Below are 17,963 nucleotides of genomic sequence, written 5' to 3' on the forward strand. Positions count from 1 at the left end.
GTTCTTTGCAACATTGTAAGCCTCCTACGTAATTGGTTTTGTTTAAATTGTGATTGAAATATGTCACTTTCAAACTTAACATTGAATGTAGTGGTTTAATAATTATTTCCCAGTGGATCTTTCATTACGACATTACTAGTTAACCCTGCTTTGTTACACAATACTATATCTAAGATAGCTTTATCCCTAGTCTGTTCCACAACATATTGCTCCAGGAAATCGTCACAAAACATTCTACAAACTCATCTTCTTTTGCCAAAAAGAAAATGCTGGAAAATCTCAGCAGGTCTGGCAGCATCTGTCGCGAGAGAAAAGATCTAACGTTTCGAGTCCAGATGCCCCTTTTGTCAGGTACCCTTTTGTCAGGGTCATCTGGACTCGAAACATTAGCTCCTTTCTCTCCCTGCAGATGCTGCCAGACCTGCTGACATTTTCTAGCATTTTCTCTTTGGTTTCAGATTCCAGCATCAGCAGTAATTTTCTTTTATTCTTTCTTGCCAATTTGGCTGCCCCAACAATATGAAGATTAAAGTCCTCCACGATTACAACTATTACATTTCCCTTGTTACTGGTTGCTATAGTTTATTGTTATAATGCTCTGGGGTAACTACTGTTAGGGGGCCTATAGACTACTCCCTCTAGTGTTTATGACTCTTGCTATTCCTAATTTTCACCCATATTGATTCTACTTCATTATCTTCAGAGGCCAGATCCTTTCTCTCGAAAGTCCTTATGTCATCTTTTACTATCGAGACTACCCGTCCTCCTTTGCTACTCTGTCCGAAATATTGTGTATCCTGGAATATTTATTTTCCATCCGTGATCGCCTTGTAACTGTGGAATGGTGATTACATCTAAATCATTTACCTCTATTTATGCGACTAGTTAATCTTATTGCAGGTGCTTTGTGTATTCAAGTAAAGAACCTTTCATTTCAATTTTTTACTTCTAGTCTCTGCAATGTCCTTACTTGCTGATGTACATTTTTAAAATTCTCCGTCCCTTCCCCCACATTGCTATACTGTTCTTTCCCCACATTGCTATACTGTTCTCATGGCTAGCCCTTTGTCTTTGGATTCCTAAACCTCCGTTCACCCGACTCCTTTCAATGTACACCAAAGGCAGGGGGTAAGAGCGGGAGAGATTCCTGGTCAGCCATGTGATGGAAAGAATTTGGAGCTCCTATCATTGCTATCTATACCTCCAGGCTACAACATGCATGCACCTTGTTTCTCTCACACCTGTACCACTCGATTCATGACTTGATATTTTAAGGTTTAGTTACTTTAATAAATGTAACTAAAGTAACAACATAGTTTGACAGCCCTCAGCTGTCCCACTTTCCCTCCCACAGTACCTATTCTGCAACAAATATGTGTTTCAGCTTCCTTCTGCAAGATTCTCACCATGATATGGCTCTTTTCTAGGGTTTCCGCATTCTGCGATGTTCCTGCATAGCGCAAATATTTTGCCCATTAGATCCCACTCATGATTCTGTCATGGTCCTTTCCTCTGGTCCCATGTATCCATACCTGGTACTCTCCACCCCACTCCAAATACTGTCAGCTGGTCTGTGCTGTTCTTGTGGTCTTGTTGCCGACTCTGTTTTGTGTTGTACGTATGTCCAAACCTTGCTGTATTCTCACTCCCTGTCTTCATATCACCACAACTATTTCAGGCTTGTGACTTGCGCTAGTATTTGCTCATCTTACTGCCCACGCCTCCACTGTAAGTTTCCTAGTTCTATCCCTGATTCTCTGTGCCCTAAAATTAAAAAAGCAAAGCTCTTCAGATTTTGAAGTCCTTTAAAAAAATATAGTTATAGTATATTTTTGAAAAGGACTTCCAAAACTACTAAATGTATAGATATTTTAATAGCCAAATGTTCCTTTCTTCCAATTCTTATGCTTACTACTGCCTTTCACCCTGTTCCTTTCAGCTGACTTCCCTTCATATGTAGACCTCCTGCCTACTTTCTTCTTCCAATCCCTCTGACCCCTTCCTCTTTTCTGTCCTGATTTCCACAATTAGTCCCAGCTTCTGCTTCTCCTTCAGCTAAGCATACAGTTGTCACCAGGTACAATGCAACTAATTTCTAATCCGGTATCAGCACCCTTTAATTTCTCTCTGAACAGTTTTCAAACTCTCCTCTGGTCAGGTGCTATTTCTCTACCTTCATCCCCTAACTCTGTTGTACATTCTGTCTTGACATCAACCTCTATTTGTAAATTAATTTCTCCCTTGCTGCCTCCCACACTAGCCCTTCTCCACATTGTATTCAATACCTAATGTTGCTGTGTCTTCCCCTTGTTTCATGTTCCACACTCTCTCCCCAGTTGACCCTCAGTATTGCAATGTTCCTTCAACCGTGGTTCAATTATATCTTGGTCCTCTAACCCATTTGACCGTAACCATGTAGCAGGAGATTAATTTTAATTAATATATTAAATGTTTTGAATTAAGCATCCAAATTTTTTTTAGCATTCTTACCTCCTGTATTACAATTCTGTCAGGTCTGGGATTACATTTAGCTTACTTTTCAGTCCTTCCAGCATCAACTGGCAACACTTGCTGACATTGCTTTGACTCCAAGCTCCATCTCCCAGATCTATTTCACTAGGTGTCACTGCAGATAGTTTATTTACTATGCGCCACCCTGTTTACTGCGGGTAAATGTCATTTTAAATTAATAATCTTCAAAATAAATTAACTGAAAATGCTAAAATGTTCTACTCAGTTTGCTGCTTAGATGAGCATCTCTCCTGCCTCTCTCTGTGCTTTACCTATTGTAGGGCCTCTGTTTTCAGGTTCCCATAGATCCATAGAATCCCATAGATTCCCTATAGTGCAGAAGGAGGTAATTCAGCCCACCAAATCTGCACGGATCCTCTGAAAGAGCACCCTATCTCATCCCACTCCACTGCCCTATCCCCGTAACCTTGTAACCCACCTAACCTGCACATATTTGGACACTAAGGGGCACTCCACCTCACCTGCACTTCTTACCATGTTTCTTTTTGTTGTTGACTCTTGGGATGTCTATAATTTTCCTCCTTTGGTGGTTTCCCAGCCCTTTTAATGTTTTAAACTGCAGATTGTGCTTTAGGTTGGTAGAGGAAAGCAAGAGGATAAAGGCATTGAGAATTGGCACAAAAGGAGAGGAAGTGAGGGGTGGTGAAAAGAAGAGTACATGCATAAGGGGAAATAGAAGGGATTAGACGAACGACAAGTTTTGTCCAAGGGATAGGGCTTCACCACAACCTTCTTGAAGTGCAAGTGCTTCATAGAACGCATCCAAATCAGGTTTAGGTATTAAACTTGTTTTCTGAAGGCCCACCAAAGGCTGGCCTCCTGCTGTGCCTTTCCCTTCTATTGTCTTTACTGGTGCTCTCCCATATCAACCTCAAGCAACTATCCAAGAGCAGCGATCCAAGACCAGATCATCCAAGAGTGAAATATAATGTGTGCACAGCGGGAAGGCAATTCAACACCAGCAAAAAGTTGCTCCCAGAATCGAGTCCACGGGCGGAATTCTCTGCTCCCACGCCAGGTGGGAGAATCGCGGGAGGTCCGCTCTCGCACCTCCCGCGATTCTCCCACCCCCCCCCCCCCCCCCCAAATGTCGTGTCGCGTTTTGAGACACACCGCTTGGAGAATCGCGGGCCGTCGTTTTTCACGGCAGCCCGCGATTCTCCGACCCGGATGGGCTGAGTGGCCTGCCGTTCGCGACCGTTTCACGACGGCGGCAACCACACCTGGTCGCTGCCGTCATGAACACGGCGTGAGATGCCTGTTTGGGGCTTGTGGGGGGCCTAGAGGGGACTGAGCACATGACCGTGCTCGGTAGGGGCCAGGCCCGCGATCGGTGCCCACCGATCGTCGGGCCGGCGTCTCAATGGGACGCACTCTTTCCTCTCCGCCGCCCCGCAAGATTAAGCCGCCACGTCTTGCGGGGCGGCAGAGGGGAAGACGGCAACCGCGCATGCGTGGGTTTGCCGTCATCCGTCGTGATGTCAGCCGCGCATGCACGAGTTGCCGCCGGCCAACCTGCGCATGCGCGGCTGATGTCATTAGGCGCATCGGCCGCGTCATTCTCGGCGCGCCGGGCCTTGATGCCAGCGACAAGGCCCCGCGGCCGAGTTTCCCGGCACGGCCCTCCTAGCCCCCCGGCGGGGGGAGAATAGGGGGCCAGGAGAGGCCTCCGACGCCGTTGTGAACCTCTCCGGGTTTCACAACGGCGTCGGGCCTTTGGGAGAATTCCGCCCCACATTTCTAGTGCAAATACTATTCTTTTAGGACCTTGATTTTATTTTTGTCGCTTTGGAACTGAAGCATCTTACTGGAAAGAACCGATAGCCTTTAACTGTTCCGAGCTGAACTCTAATGCCTATTGCAAACAAAATCACAGGAAATCATTGGTGTTGATGGCACAGTCTGGAGTTTGCGAGGAAAGGAAAAGGAGGAACTATATTAAATATAAAACATGGAAAATACAACTAAAATGTAATGCTTTCCAGCTGTCAAGTGTAAAAAAACTAATGAAATGCCATTTTCCCCCAAGAAGGAATCCTTACGTGTGAATTAGAAAGCAGTGGTTGCCTAGCAACAATTCCAATGTTTTTTTGGAGTTTATAATCTTTGTTCAAGCAAGTGTCCTGTCGCCAGCCATGAGCCCATTCAACCACCATCATTAAGTCAATTTATTCACAATTCAGATTTTGGTGAACTGCTTCTGTTTGTGAATGGACTTCACATTTCAGTCTTCAGTGGAATTTGGAATTTATTAAATTTTCTGTGTTTATAGCACAAATTCATTTCTGTGATTCGATGCTTGGTCCTCTGGTACGTGACATTATTTGAGTCTGTGACTGTTCTTTATCCCTTTGAGTCCTTTGACAGTGTTGATCACCCTACCTCCCTCAACTATGCCTCTATGGAATCTATGGTCATGTTTCATTCCTACCTGTTCCGACTTTGTCAGTGTATCATCTGCAATGGTTTCTCCTTCGGAATCTATATGGTCACTTATGGTATTCTCTAAGGTGTCATCCATGGATCTTTCTTTTCCTCAGCAATATGTCATCCCTTGATAAGCCTGGGGTCAACTTTGCTTCCATTTCCTCTACAGATTCCATGGCTGTTGCCACATTATCTGATGCTTCCTTGACACCACCAAATTGTGGCTGAAGCAGAATTTTATAGGAACTCAAGATCATCAAGACTAACTTTGTATCTTCGCCGGAATCACATCCCACTCCCTTGAGCTCAGTCTGATCCAGTTGACCCTGGTCAGAGTTTGAAAAGCTACATGCAATCTTGTTACCCACTGCTAACTCTGAAATATTGCATGTATCCATATCTACCTCACTCTCTCACCTTTGGCACCTCCAGACTAAGGGTGAAATTTTCTACCTTGCGCCGCCGGTAGCAGAGTTCTCGGTTCCGATTTTCGGCCACCCACTGGCGTCAGGTTCGAAGTTCGCAACCCGGGCCAGCAGGAGGATGTAAATGAGTTATTCAGACCCATTTGTATCCACTTAGTGGGCCAGGCATCATTTTCTTCAAGACCGTGCGATTCTCCGGTCCTCTGGGCTGGGATTTGCGTGGATGAGAATCACTACAAGTCTTGAGAAGCATTGCCCTGACGTAGTGGATCACATGAAGGGCCAAGGGGGTAATCCCCCCCCCTCCCCCACAATGCAAGACCTGCTCACCTACCACGATCAATTCCCCAAACCAACCCCCCCCCCCCCCCCCCCCCCCCCCCCCCCATACAGACACCTAAATATATTTAAGGAGTCACTATACAGGGCCTTTTTATGGGTGTCTGTGTGTGTGGGGGGAGATCGGATCACTTCCATACTTGGGGAGGGGGGGAGCGGTCAGCCATGGGACCTCGCTATCAGGCCAGCCGCTCAAACATGACGGGATCCTTTGTAATCCTCACCATTCATAAATTTGCAAGGCTAAGGATTGGGAAGCACGGTAGCACAAGTGGATAGCACTGTGGCTTCACAGTGCCAGGGTCCCAGGTTTGATTCCCTGCTGGGTCACTGTCTGTGCGGAGTCTGCACATTCTCCCCATGTCTGCGTGGGTTTCCTCCGGGTGCACCGGTTTCCTCCCACAGTCCAAAGATGTGCAGTTTAGGTGGATTGGCCATGATAAATTGCCCTTAGTGACCAAAAAGGTTCGGAGAGGTTATTGGGTTATGGGGATAGGGTGGAAGTGAGGGCTTAAGTGGGTCGATGCAGACATGATGGGCCAAATGGCCTCCTTCTGCACTGTATGTTCTATGTTCACTTCCTTGGAGCACAAATCAGGTGCAATTGAGCTCCAGTGGGAATGGGATTCTCCGTTTTGCTGGCACCCCGGGGTTTCCCGACGGCGAGGGGCTGCCCCACAATGGGAAACCCCATTGACCATCCGGTGAAACGGAGAAACCCATCTATAGTCTCCCAAACAGAGAATTTCATTCTAATTTTTTCCATTGATCTCATCAGCCTTTTGAAACTTGTAATCCTCACTGATACAATACTTCGCTTATGCAATAAAAACAGCGTTGAAAAAATTCAACAGGTGTGAATATTTTGAGTCCAATATGACTTCTTGGGAATTGAAGAGGTAGAAATATGACAAGTTTTATGCAGTTGAGAAAGAGGGAGGGTCAGGTGGAACATCAGGGATAAGTTCGAGGATGAGAGAGGCGGTGGAACAGTCGTGTTGTCATTGGAATAGTAAACCAGAGACCCAGAGTAATGCTCTGGGGACACAGGTTCAAATCCCATCACTGCAGATAGTGAAATTTGAATTCAATAAAAATCTGGAATTAAAAGTCTAACGATGACCATTGTTGATTGTCGTAAAAACCCACCTGGTTCACTAATGTCCTTTAGGGAAAGGAAATCTGCTGTCCTTACCTGGTCTGGCCTAATGTGTCTCCAGATCCACATCAACGTGATTGAAATTTAACTGCCCCTCAAGAGCAATTAGGAATGGGCAATTAATGCTGGCATGGCCTGCAATGCTCACGTCCCATGAACGAATTAAGAAAAACACCAAACAAAAGGCAAAGGGAGTGGGAATCATTGTAGTAAAGAAATAAAATATTAGTCCAGAGTAGGTTACGGTTTCCATCTGTGATTAAATGTAATCCTGGGGTTTCAACACTTGACTTAATCCTGTGCTTCACCCACTAGTCAACCAACACATTCACCCTTGTGGCATACTGCCTTCCTACACCAATTGGAAAGCAAAAAGATTAATTACTCCACCAAATTGGGTGATGCTTGATTGTTGGCCAAACAGCTATCCTTCCTCATTTTCAATATTTTTACATTTAGAAAGGAACACTTTAAAGAAAATGACAAGAAAACATTTTTTAATGTTATGATGATTTTCTCCAGGGTTGAACACAGCAGTGCCCTTGAGATTGATGTTCAATTCCTGGAGACTCCATGCCAGTCCTGTAGGGTTGGCAACTGTAGGGTAGGTGTTTATAGCAGAATAAAGGAGGACAGAGATTATACCCTGAAGTTGTGTAACTCGTTATAGAAGGTTGCAAAGTGCCTATTTGGACGATGAGGTGCTCTTTCTCCAACTTGCATCAGGGCTTCACTGGAACATTACAATAGACCAAGGACATAAATGTGAGCAAGATGGTGAATTGAAATGGCAAGCAACCAGAAAGTTTGGGTCATGCCTGAGTGGAGGTGACCGCAAAGTGATAAACCAGCTTGTGTTTGGTTTTCCCGAAGCAGAGGAGATTGTATTGTGAGAAGCAAATGCAGCAGATTAAATTGAAAGAAGTATAAGTAAATTACTGCTTCGCCTGGGAGGAGTATTGGAAACTTTGGACAGTGAGGAGAGTGGAGGTAAAGCGGCAAGTGAAGCAGTAATTTACTTTCAATCATTGGTTTTATTTGAATGCTAAGCGCATTCAGACACAGAGCCTTTAGTTTTGTCCTTTTATTATTTTTGTGACTTCCAGCCTCATCTACAGTTGTACTCTCAAGATTTGTACTCTATCCCTTCCTGTCAAGGTCTGTTGATTATTTCCCATATTAGTACCTTTCTCTCTTGCCTTGCCTCTGCTCTTTGACTTGCCATATCTTCACAGATTTGATCCTTTGCTCCTACTTTTTAATTTAAAATCCCTTCTAGTTCCCTCGTTATGTGGCTCGTTAGAACACTGGTCCCAGCACAGTTCAGGTAGAGGCCACACCAAAGTTACAGCTCGCACTTACCCCATGTTGCTTGCCCGGTGCCAGTACCCCATGAATAGAACCAGTTCTCCCACACCAGCCTTCGAACCACGCGTTCATTTCTCTAATCTTATTTACCCTATGTCAATATGCACAAGGTTCAGTGAGGTTTTCCTTATAATTTGGTGCCTAGATCCTCATACTGATTATTCAGAACCTCTTTCATTGTTCTCTCTATGTTGTTGGCATTCACATGGACCACGATGAATGGATCTTCCCACTCCCAGTCCAAGTTCTTCTCCAGCCCTGAGCAGATGTCCCAAATCCTGGCACCGGGTAAGCAACACAGCCTCCTGGATTCTTGCTCTTTGTTTCAGAGTGTCTATCGTTCTCACTTACTGTCCCCTATAACCATATGTTCCCTTTAGCTCCCGCCCACTTGAATGAGTTCCTGTACCAAGGTGCCATGGCCAGATAGCTCATCATCCTGCAGCCTTCAATCCCATCCAGATAAGCTGAAAGAACCTCAAACTTGTCTGACAATTGCATAAACTGATGCGCTGCACTCTGGGTCCCCTTGCCTCTCTCACTTGCAGTCGCACCCTCCTGTCCCTGACCATTGACCAAATCAGAAGACCCTATCATAAGGGGTGTAACTGCCACCTGGAACAAAGTGTTCAGGTAACTTACTCCTTCCCTGATGCATCACAAGTGTCTGCAACTTGGCCTCAAATTCTGAGCCAAAGCTCCTTGAGCTGTGAACACTTACTGCAAACGTGTTATGTCCTGGATCACAATGGCATCCAGGTGCTCCCCCTTGCTGCACCTGTGTCACATCATCCCTCCTGCCATCATTAATGTGTTTTAAATAACTACTTAGTTTTTTATTCAATTAAATATTTTCCTTTTTTAAAATATATTTTATTTGGGAGGCACGTGATGTGAGTGTGGGAGCAGCTGTATTTTGACAATCTTTAGCTCTACTTATCTTTTAATGCTTTTATTAAAATCCTGATGCACATCTCATAATTACTGGCTTTTGGGTATATGTCTTGTACTATGTCCATTGAAGTTCCTGGCTTAATTTTGGTGATGTTAAGTCAAAACATCCTTGTCTGATTGAGGTGGTTGGAGGCGACTGGGGTGGGGTCCAGCTTGCAATGGCAGTTTTGTTGGTGAGTTGACCTCCACCTTGGAGGTGCTATTGGCATCAAGATTATCAAGGAGGCGGCATGGTGGCATAGTGATTAGGACTACTACCTCACAGTGCCAGGGACCCAGGTTCAATTCCGGCCTTGGGTCACTGTCTTTGCGCAGTTTGCACATTCTCCCCATGTCTGCGTGGGTTTCCTCCGGGTGCTTCAATTTCCTCCCACAGTAAAGATGTGCAGGTTAAGTAGATTGGCCATGCTAAATTGCCTCTTTGTATCTAAAATTAAGGGGATTTGGGGATAGGTCAGGGGAGTGGGCATGGATGGAGTGCTCTTTCAGAGGCTCTGTGCAGACTCAATGGGCCGAATGGTCTCCTGCACTGTAGGGATTCAATGATGCGAATGATGTTGTGGACAATGATCTTGGCTCCATGGTGCAGTTGTTGGTGCTCACTTTGATGAGCTGTGAAATGTCCCTGAAACAATTGTGGAAGTGGAGAAGAGAATCCTGTTATTTGACAGAGCAATCTCCATGGTGGGAGTTCAACTTCGGCGCTTGGAAATCTTGTTGCATGTTATGTTGTTTATCCTGACTGACTCAAGGAGTTGGGGCTAGACAGGGAGTATTCGTGTGCACGGTCTCGAGGGGAATGAGGGACAATTTCCTGATTGGATTTGAGGCTGCCATGCTTTTGCAATCTCTATTTGAGGGCTGGATGTTTCAAGTTCAGCAGAGCACATTGCATCTGGTATTCGAGGCCTGGGGATCAGTCGGAGTCCCTGACCACTGGTCTCCTGTTGTCTTGTCCTCAGTGCTCGTGCTCGTCAAGAGGGGTTGGAGCGACCAGACATGTCGGGTCATTGCCTCCAGCTGAGGTTTCCTGCTGCCTGGGTGTCGGGACGACAGCATGGAAGAGGCAAGGATTTTTCGTTCAACTGAACTTTTGTGGGATCTTGAATGCTGCTCAACAATCCTGTCACGACTTTGTCCTTTCCAACTTCATAGATGGTGTTGTTATCCTGCAGTTCATCAATAATCTTGAACTTTATTATCTTGTAACTACACGGCTGATTTTAAATTATTCTCTTAAAATAACTTAAAAATATCATATACCTGACAAGGGTATATGATATATGAGCACAGAGGCAGTTGTCACCTGTTATCCTGTTTAGACGAAAATCATGCTGAGTTAGTAGTGTGACATGAGGTTTTTGCATAGTCTTGCCTTTTCTTTCATGTGCTGTAATCCTTGCATTTACAAAGAGGGATTCTAGATATGCCTCACTTCTTTTATACTGAAGATGAGTGGAGCCATGGCAGGGTGGTGGGTAGATAGATGATTGATGTGATGGTGGGTGGCATGGTTCTGTATGTCCACAATATGGTTGAGGAAAGCCCAGTTAGGACTATCCGTGTTGTTTGATATTTTTGTTATTTTGGGTTGAGGGAATTTGTACTTATCGCTGGTTAGCGTTCCTGGAGTTGTTGGATTAGGAGGAAATGTTTAATGGTGCATGCCTGGGTGTGGTTGGTTAATCCTTGCTTGAATTGGCTTCTTCAATATTCTCTTGGCTGCGTGGATAGTGGCAGTGGTTGCTTGATTAGGACAAGAATAACTATGTTTACCTGGGTTGGGGGAGGGGGCTCTGTTGTCCCCAAATTGTCCCTTTTTGGGCTCCCGGTCTGCTCCCCCTCTTGAGATAGGTTTCCACTGGGGAGGTAGTACCTGTGGTGGGCAGGATTGGAGTGAGAGTCTTGAGGTCTTGAGCGCTGTGGATTGGCGTTTGAGTTTTTCTTTGGTTAGAGGGTAGGCTGAATGAGGGTGATAGTCACCCTTATCAAGCCTTATATAGTGGCTTCCTGGATAGCCTCATTTTGAAGCCGGGGCAATCCTGGGGAGGCAGTGTTTTGTCTCTGATGACGCCAGGCTGCTCAGCTCCTAGTATCCATTTTATAGTGACGTATGGTGCTGGTTTGTGTCTGCCATTCTTTGGCTAATCCTGATGTTGCACTCTTGTGGGGGATTATTTTCCTTACTTGGGTAGGTAGTGTACCGATGCAGGTCCCGATTTGGTAAATTGTGACTCGGGGGACTCCCCTTATTGTGTCAGGGAGGAGGATAGTACCCCTTCCGAGACGCCCAGTTTTTGGGTGTCTTGACAATACTTCTCCTTGGTGGTAAGGTCTCTTCCGTGGAGTGTGGTGTGAATCTTCGTGTCCATGATGTGGAGATGCCAGCTTTGGACTGGGGTGAGTCCAGGCTAAAGTCCAACATGTTTGTTTCAAACACTAGCTTTCGGAGCACTGCTCCTTCCTCAGGTCACCTGAGTTCTTCTGGAACTGACGGTCCCATTGATTGTGGAATTCAGTCACAATGCCAGGGACTACACGAGGGGTTGTCGGCAAGCATCCAGTAGCGGAAGTGCTCACTTCCTCTTTGTCTCAGCAAAAGCACTTAACTGCTGTGGACAGTTGGAGGAGACCAACTGCAGTGAACTGCTCACACCCTGTTATCAAGGAATCCCCCAATATCAGAGTACCCCCCAAAACCAGAGAACCCCCCCCGCCCCCCTCCCCCATGACAGAGCAGTCACCTCTGCCTGGAAGCTATGGAGCAGCCCAGGCAGAAACAGTGAAAAAAATCATTGCTTTTTCTCTTACCTGTCCCTTACACCTGCTGCCTCAGACAGATGTCCAGAAAACAGCATCTGTTATTGTACAGGCCAAAATCACATCACAGGGCTCAGATCCTTTGATCTTCAATGTTTCTATTCACTTCAAAGAGAAATAGCTTTCAGTAGGCTGTAATTGACAATTGCCAGACAGCCAGATGTCTGGATTGTTTGCATTTCTCTTCACACTTGATTGCATCTCAAGTAACCTGCTTTGAATCGGACCTCAGTGTTTATAAACATCTGGAGTTAAGTGCTCACTTCCTCTTTGTCTCAGCAAAAGCACTTAACTGCTGTGGACAGGAACTGCCAATCATAGCTAGATGTTTATAAACAATGTGGTCAAACATCGCCTGGTGTGACTCAGGTTCCAAACTCTGGCCTGGCAGTCTCTGCTGCACTTGCTGCAGAGAATGACAGTGGGCTGACAAGATACATGATTCACTTGCTTTTGTTTTCTCTGGTCTGTCTTTGACAGCTGAGCTTTTCATATGTGCTCACTGCTTGCAATGCCCTTCCTAATTGTCAGTCTCCAGAGGTGACGATCATTGTGACTCTCCCAATTATCATTGTCGTAGAATCATGAAATTTACAGTGCAGAAGGAGGCCATTTGGCCCATTGAGTCTGCACTGGCTCTTGGAAAGAACACCCCACTTAAGCCCATGCCTCCACCATCTCCCCGCAAGCCAGTAACCCCACCGAAGCTTTTTGGACACCAAAGGCAATTTATCATGGCCAATCCACCTAATCTGCTCATCTTTGGACAGTGGGAGGAAACCGGAGCACCAGCGGAAACCCACGCAGACACGGGGAGAACGTGCAGACTCCACACAGACAGTGACCCAAGCCAGGAATTGAACTTGGGACCCTTGAGATGTGGAGCAACTCTGCTAACCACTGATCTACTGTGCTTGTCCAACTGTGCGAACCACTGTGTTACCGTGTCGTTGGCTGCTATCTTCTTATCTCACTTTCAGGTGTCCTTTTAGCAGAGCTATGGATACCTGGACGTCATGACATAGTGGCCAGTTCACCATACATATGGGCTTTTGGTATAAGACCATGATAAATCTGATGAATATAACTAAGATAGTGAATTCGTCTTTGGCTTATCAGTAAGTGTATGCTGGTGGAATTAGTATGCCCCACAACTTGTAAGAGGTTTCATCGACTTGCAGTTTGGTGTTCAGGTTGCTGTTGTTTCATACTCACTCACTCAGTTTGGACATAACTGCTGCAGCTTTTGCGACGGATGTGTTTATTTCATCATCAATTGACAGATTTCTAGTGATTGTGGAGCTTATGAACAACCTCCATCATTGCATTGTCGCATTTCTTTTTCTGGTCCTGTAAAGTAAATTTTTTACAGACATGAGAAAGTCTGTCCATTTGATGCTTGAGATGTTCCAAGGTAGGGAGTATTAGGGTGGCAGCGTCTGCATGGAGTAACTATCTGATGAGGACTTGGCTACCTCTGTCTTTGATGTCAGATAGGCAATGCTGAACAGCTGTCTTTCAATTCTGGTAAGTAAGTAGACATGCTCTGTTGTTTTCCTGAAGGCACATGACAGAAGCAGAGAGAAGAATATGTCGAGTGCCAGTGCCATAACCCAAGCCTGTTGACCTCACTACAAACCTGATGTTGAGCTTCATAGTGACATTGCCCATCATGTTGCCATGGAAAGAGGCGATTACATTGACCGGCTTCAGCAAGCAGCCAGGTTTCTCCAGCAGCTTAAATAGACTGCCTCTGCTCACACAGCCGTATGCCTTGGTGAGATCAATGAATGCAATATTTATAGTGATCATCTTTCTTCACAGTTTTTCTCTTACTTAGCCGGACTGAGATGATTTTTCAGTTCTAAAACCATATAGGCATTCAGGGTGGATGTGTTCTGCCAGAATCTGTAGTCTAACTAAGGCAACACCAGAAAATACTTTTCCAATGATGCCGAGCAGGTTGATGCTTCAATAATTGTTGCAATTTCTGCAGTCTGCTGGTCGTTCTAAGTTAGTGTGTTTAACACTCCTCCAATAGAGGCAGTGTGCTTAACACTCGTTTGGCTCTGTTTCTTATTTCTATGCTCTGGAGTTGCCAGGTGCCGTAAGAGACACCGTCACAAGTGCTAAGGTCAAGTTCAAGTCAATAAAGTCATACACCGATTAGTAAGTCCAAAACAATTAGAGTTTATTATAACAATTATGATAATACTCATGCACACGCTAAAAGACTAACTTACTTTGACTATTAAACGACTAATACTTATCTAAGTAGGAACAAGCAAGGTCAGGGAACAAGGCCTTTGTTCCTTTCTGGTCTGCAACTTCTGTTCGCTAATAGTCGGCAAGAGTACAAGCAATGCCTGGGTCACGTAGCGATCGTCGTTTTGGCACTTACTTATAGATGGCTGCAGCTCAACGGCTGGTGTAAAAGACAGGATCTGGAGGCTGGAGTCGGAGGCCGGAGACAAAACAGGAGACAGCAGCAGGAGCCGGAGACAAAACAGGAGATAGCAGGCCGAACAATGTGCAGGACCGTCTTTTTATAGGTCCCCAGAGGTCCGTGCCCCTTGGGGCGGGCTCTCTCACCTGCTGGGGATTGATTGGGTCTTTCCCAATCGATATGATTCGAACCCCCCTATCCTAAGGTCGTTCCTTGATGGCTGGGGCGGTTCTTAGGGCTTATTGTCCTGGTTTCGTTGGCGCCATCCTGTCTGCTTCACTATAGAAAAGTATCAATCGATACTTAAATGTATCTATTGTATCTGGGACTGTCCCGGTATCACCTCATTAGTATGCAGATCGTTTTCCCATTAACATCACTGCCTGGACTCTGCAGCTGTGGGGAAACCGTTTTTTACGAGTGTCTCACTGTTGAAAGCTTCTGCAAGCTGTTTGTCCTGGACTATGTCCGTTTTTCCCTGCAGTCTTTGCAGTTCTCCATTTTGTATACTGGTGTCCATTTTAGATGGCTACAGTCATCCTTGTTCTTGTCCAGGGTCACAATCTTTGAATCATGCACAGGAAAGGCAGCGGCATAATGGTATTGTCAATGAACTAATGATCTAGAGCAGTGGTTCTCAACCGGGGTCCACATGGACCCTGGGGGTCCATGTGACATTACTGGGGGTCCACACAAAAAAAATACCGAATTGGGGGTCCACGGTGATATTTTAGTGGTCCATAGAGCAATTCTACTTCAGAACAATTATTATTACTGAGAATAACATTTTTACAGTAATCTACACCATATTAAAATACTAAAAGTAGAAATATTCATGTAGCTATGAATTTTTTATGGCAATCAAGTAGAAGAAAAAAACTTTACATTTGACAGTGTCGTAAATTTAAAGTTACCTAGAACAAACGGAGGTGAAAATCACCCATCTTTTCTCAGGTAGCAGGCAGCGACCTTAGATGTTTGTTTTCATGATGAATATTCACCTTTCTCTCTCTCTCTCTCTCTCGCACTGACAAAGGTCAAAGAGAGATTATAATCTATCTAATTTACCTTGAGGGCTGAAGGGGCTCAGAACCAAAAAGGTGCATTTGCAGGGCAGTACGGTGGCCTAGTGGTTAGCACAGCCGCCTCACGGCGCTGAGGTCCCAGGTTCGATCCCGGCTCTGGGTCACTGTCCGTGTGGAGTTTGCACATTCTCCCCGTGTCTGCGTGGGTTTCGCCCCCACAACCCAAAAATGTGCAGAGTAGGTGGATTGGCCCTTAATTGGAAAAAATAATTGGGTAATCTAAATTTTTTTTAAAAAGGTGCATTTGCTGTGGCCCTAATTGTCCCACTAATCTCCCTTGGGATTCATAAACTTATGGGTGAAGAGAATATGCCTTGCTTTGCCTGGAACGCAGTTTTCATATGTTTAATAAAGTTCATAGTTCGATTCAAACTATTTTTCTTTCAGATTTTTCATCCTAACTCAAGTTATGAATAACATTTCTTTACAGGAGACCCTCATTGAATTACAAAGTGATGAAATATTGCACGCAAAATTCAAAGATGGGAAGCATAATATATGGAAAACAAATGACACTGCTAAAAAGTACCCACTACTATGGGATAAAGCACAGCTCTACGTTATAGCTTTTCCATAATCTTACCTTGTTGAATCAGGATTTAGTCGTGTTTTTCACTTATTATCAAAAGCTCGTAATAGACTCGACATTGTGAAAAAGGGTGATCTTCGACTATCATTGACCTCGATGGAGCCGAATATAAAAAAACTCACTGAGCAGCATCAACCACAGGGATCTCATTGAATAAATCTGCATTTTTTTTCTTAATTACTCACTATGGGGGTCCACAAAAAAAAATTAAGAGGAAAAGGGGTCCATGGGTTAAAAAAGGTTGAGAACCACTGATCTAGAGGCATTGCTGTTGTACTGGGTCTGTGGGCAGGTGGTGAGAGAACCAACAACAGGGAAAAACCTACTTGATCTCATCCTCATCAACAACCTGCCTACTGCAGAAGGCTAAGAAGTGATTTAATAGAGATATTCAAAAGCATGAGGGGGCAGGACAATGTAGGTCGGGAGAAACTGTTCCCGCTTGTAAAGGGATCAAAAACGAGAGGACATAGTTTTAAAGTGATTTACTAAATAAGTAAATGTGATGTGAGAAAGAACCTGTTTGGGTTCGGGTCTGGAATATACTATCTGGAAATGTGGTAAGGCAGGTTTTCTTGAGGCACTCAAGGGCATTATATCATCATTTGTGCAAGGGTAGGGAGAAAAAACACAGGAATGGATCTAAGTTATGATGATTGTTTGGAGAGCTGGTGCAGACACGATGGGCAAAATGGACTCCACCTGCAATGTAACAATTCTGTGATCTGTGATTCTGTATGTCCAATTAATCTTGAATTAAACCTGATACTTCTGTGTAACCAGCACTGTTCTTTGAAAACAGACAATCAGTCACCAATAGTTATTCTCTATGATATACTGGATGTTACAACATGTGGAAGATTTAGAATTATCACTCGAGATGTACTTGGCAGCACACTGGTGACTGGTTTTCAGACAGAACTGAATAATGAGCAAGGAACTGTTCAGAAGGTATCACATCTATATCAGTGCATATTAGGTGTGTTGAAACATGATCAAGGGTCAGGAAACCAGGCCATGCTTAGACATTCTTTTGAAAGGGTTATAGGACGAGTATCCTTTATCCGAAACACTCAGGGCTAATTGAATTTCAGATTTCAGATTATTTCCATTTTTGGATGCAGTATATACTTATGTTACGATCCCAGTTGATGTTGTAACTGGATGGGAAGATCCCAAGCTCAAAAAACCATGGGCTGGATTCTCCGAATGTGCGGCTGTGTCCGAAGGATCCGTGGCTGTGTCGCAGGATCCGAAAGTCGGCGCTGCCTCCGCACCAATCTTCCCCCCCCCCGGTGTGGGGATAGCAGCCGCGCAGCATAAAGCCCCTGGCTTTACCTGTGGATATGGCCGCAGATTGGACAGCGCATGCGCATGGCTGCGGCTTGTGGTGGCCTTGTCGTGCAACATGGTGCGGCCGCGCGCAGACCCAGCCTGCCGAAAACTGTCCCCCGGAACCCCCTCCCCAGCCCCGGACTCCCTGCCCCCGCTGAAACCCCCTCTGCCAGCGGAACGGCTACCCCCACGACTGTGGCAGCGCTGGACACAGTCCGCAGCCACCACGCGTGGTCCCCGAAAGTTGTGAGAACTATCCCCCATGCCATCGGGGACTCAGCCTATTGGGGGCGGAGCATCGGGGAGGGCCTCAGGTGACATCTTGGCGTGTGGCGTACACCCCGAGTACGCCATTTTTGAAGGAGCAGAGCATCGCAAAAACGACACCACTTCCGATTCCAGTGATTTCGGCGTCAACGATCGGACAGATTCGTAGGACCGCTAATTAGTTTAAACAATAAAAACAATTATTAAACGTGGAAAA

At 45.2% G+C, this 17,963-nt stretch overlaps 1 protein-coding gene and 1 long non-coding RNA gene across 17 annotated transcripts in view; both read left to right on the top strand.

Annotated features, from left to right (window-relative positions):
- The window catches only part of magi2a (membrane associated guanylate kinase, WW and PDZ domain containing 2a), an 886,652-nt gene that overhangs the window by 112,381 nt on the left and 756,308 nt on the right, over positions 1-17,963 (top strand). The gene's annotated exons all lie outside the window — the stretch shown is intronic.
- On the top strand, positions 15,482-15,930 carry LOC119973423. Its single transcript, XR_005462310.1, has 2 exons — positions 15,482-15,570; positions 15,794-15,930. It is a non-coding gene; the product is annotated as an uncharacterized LOC119973423 (long non-coding RNA).

The sequence above is a fragment of the Scyliorhinus canicula genome, chromosome 11 (genome assembly GCF_902713615.1).
Source record: "Scyliorhinus canicula chromosome 11, sScyCan1.1, whole genome shotgun sequence".
NCBI classification, from domain to species: Eukaryota; Metazoa; Chordata; class Chondrichthyes; order Carcharhiniformes; family Scyliorhinidae; genus Scyliorhinus; species Scyliorhinus canicula.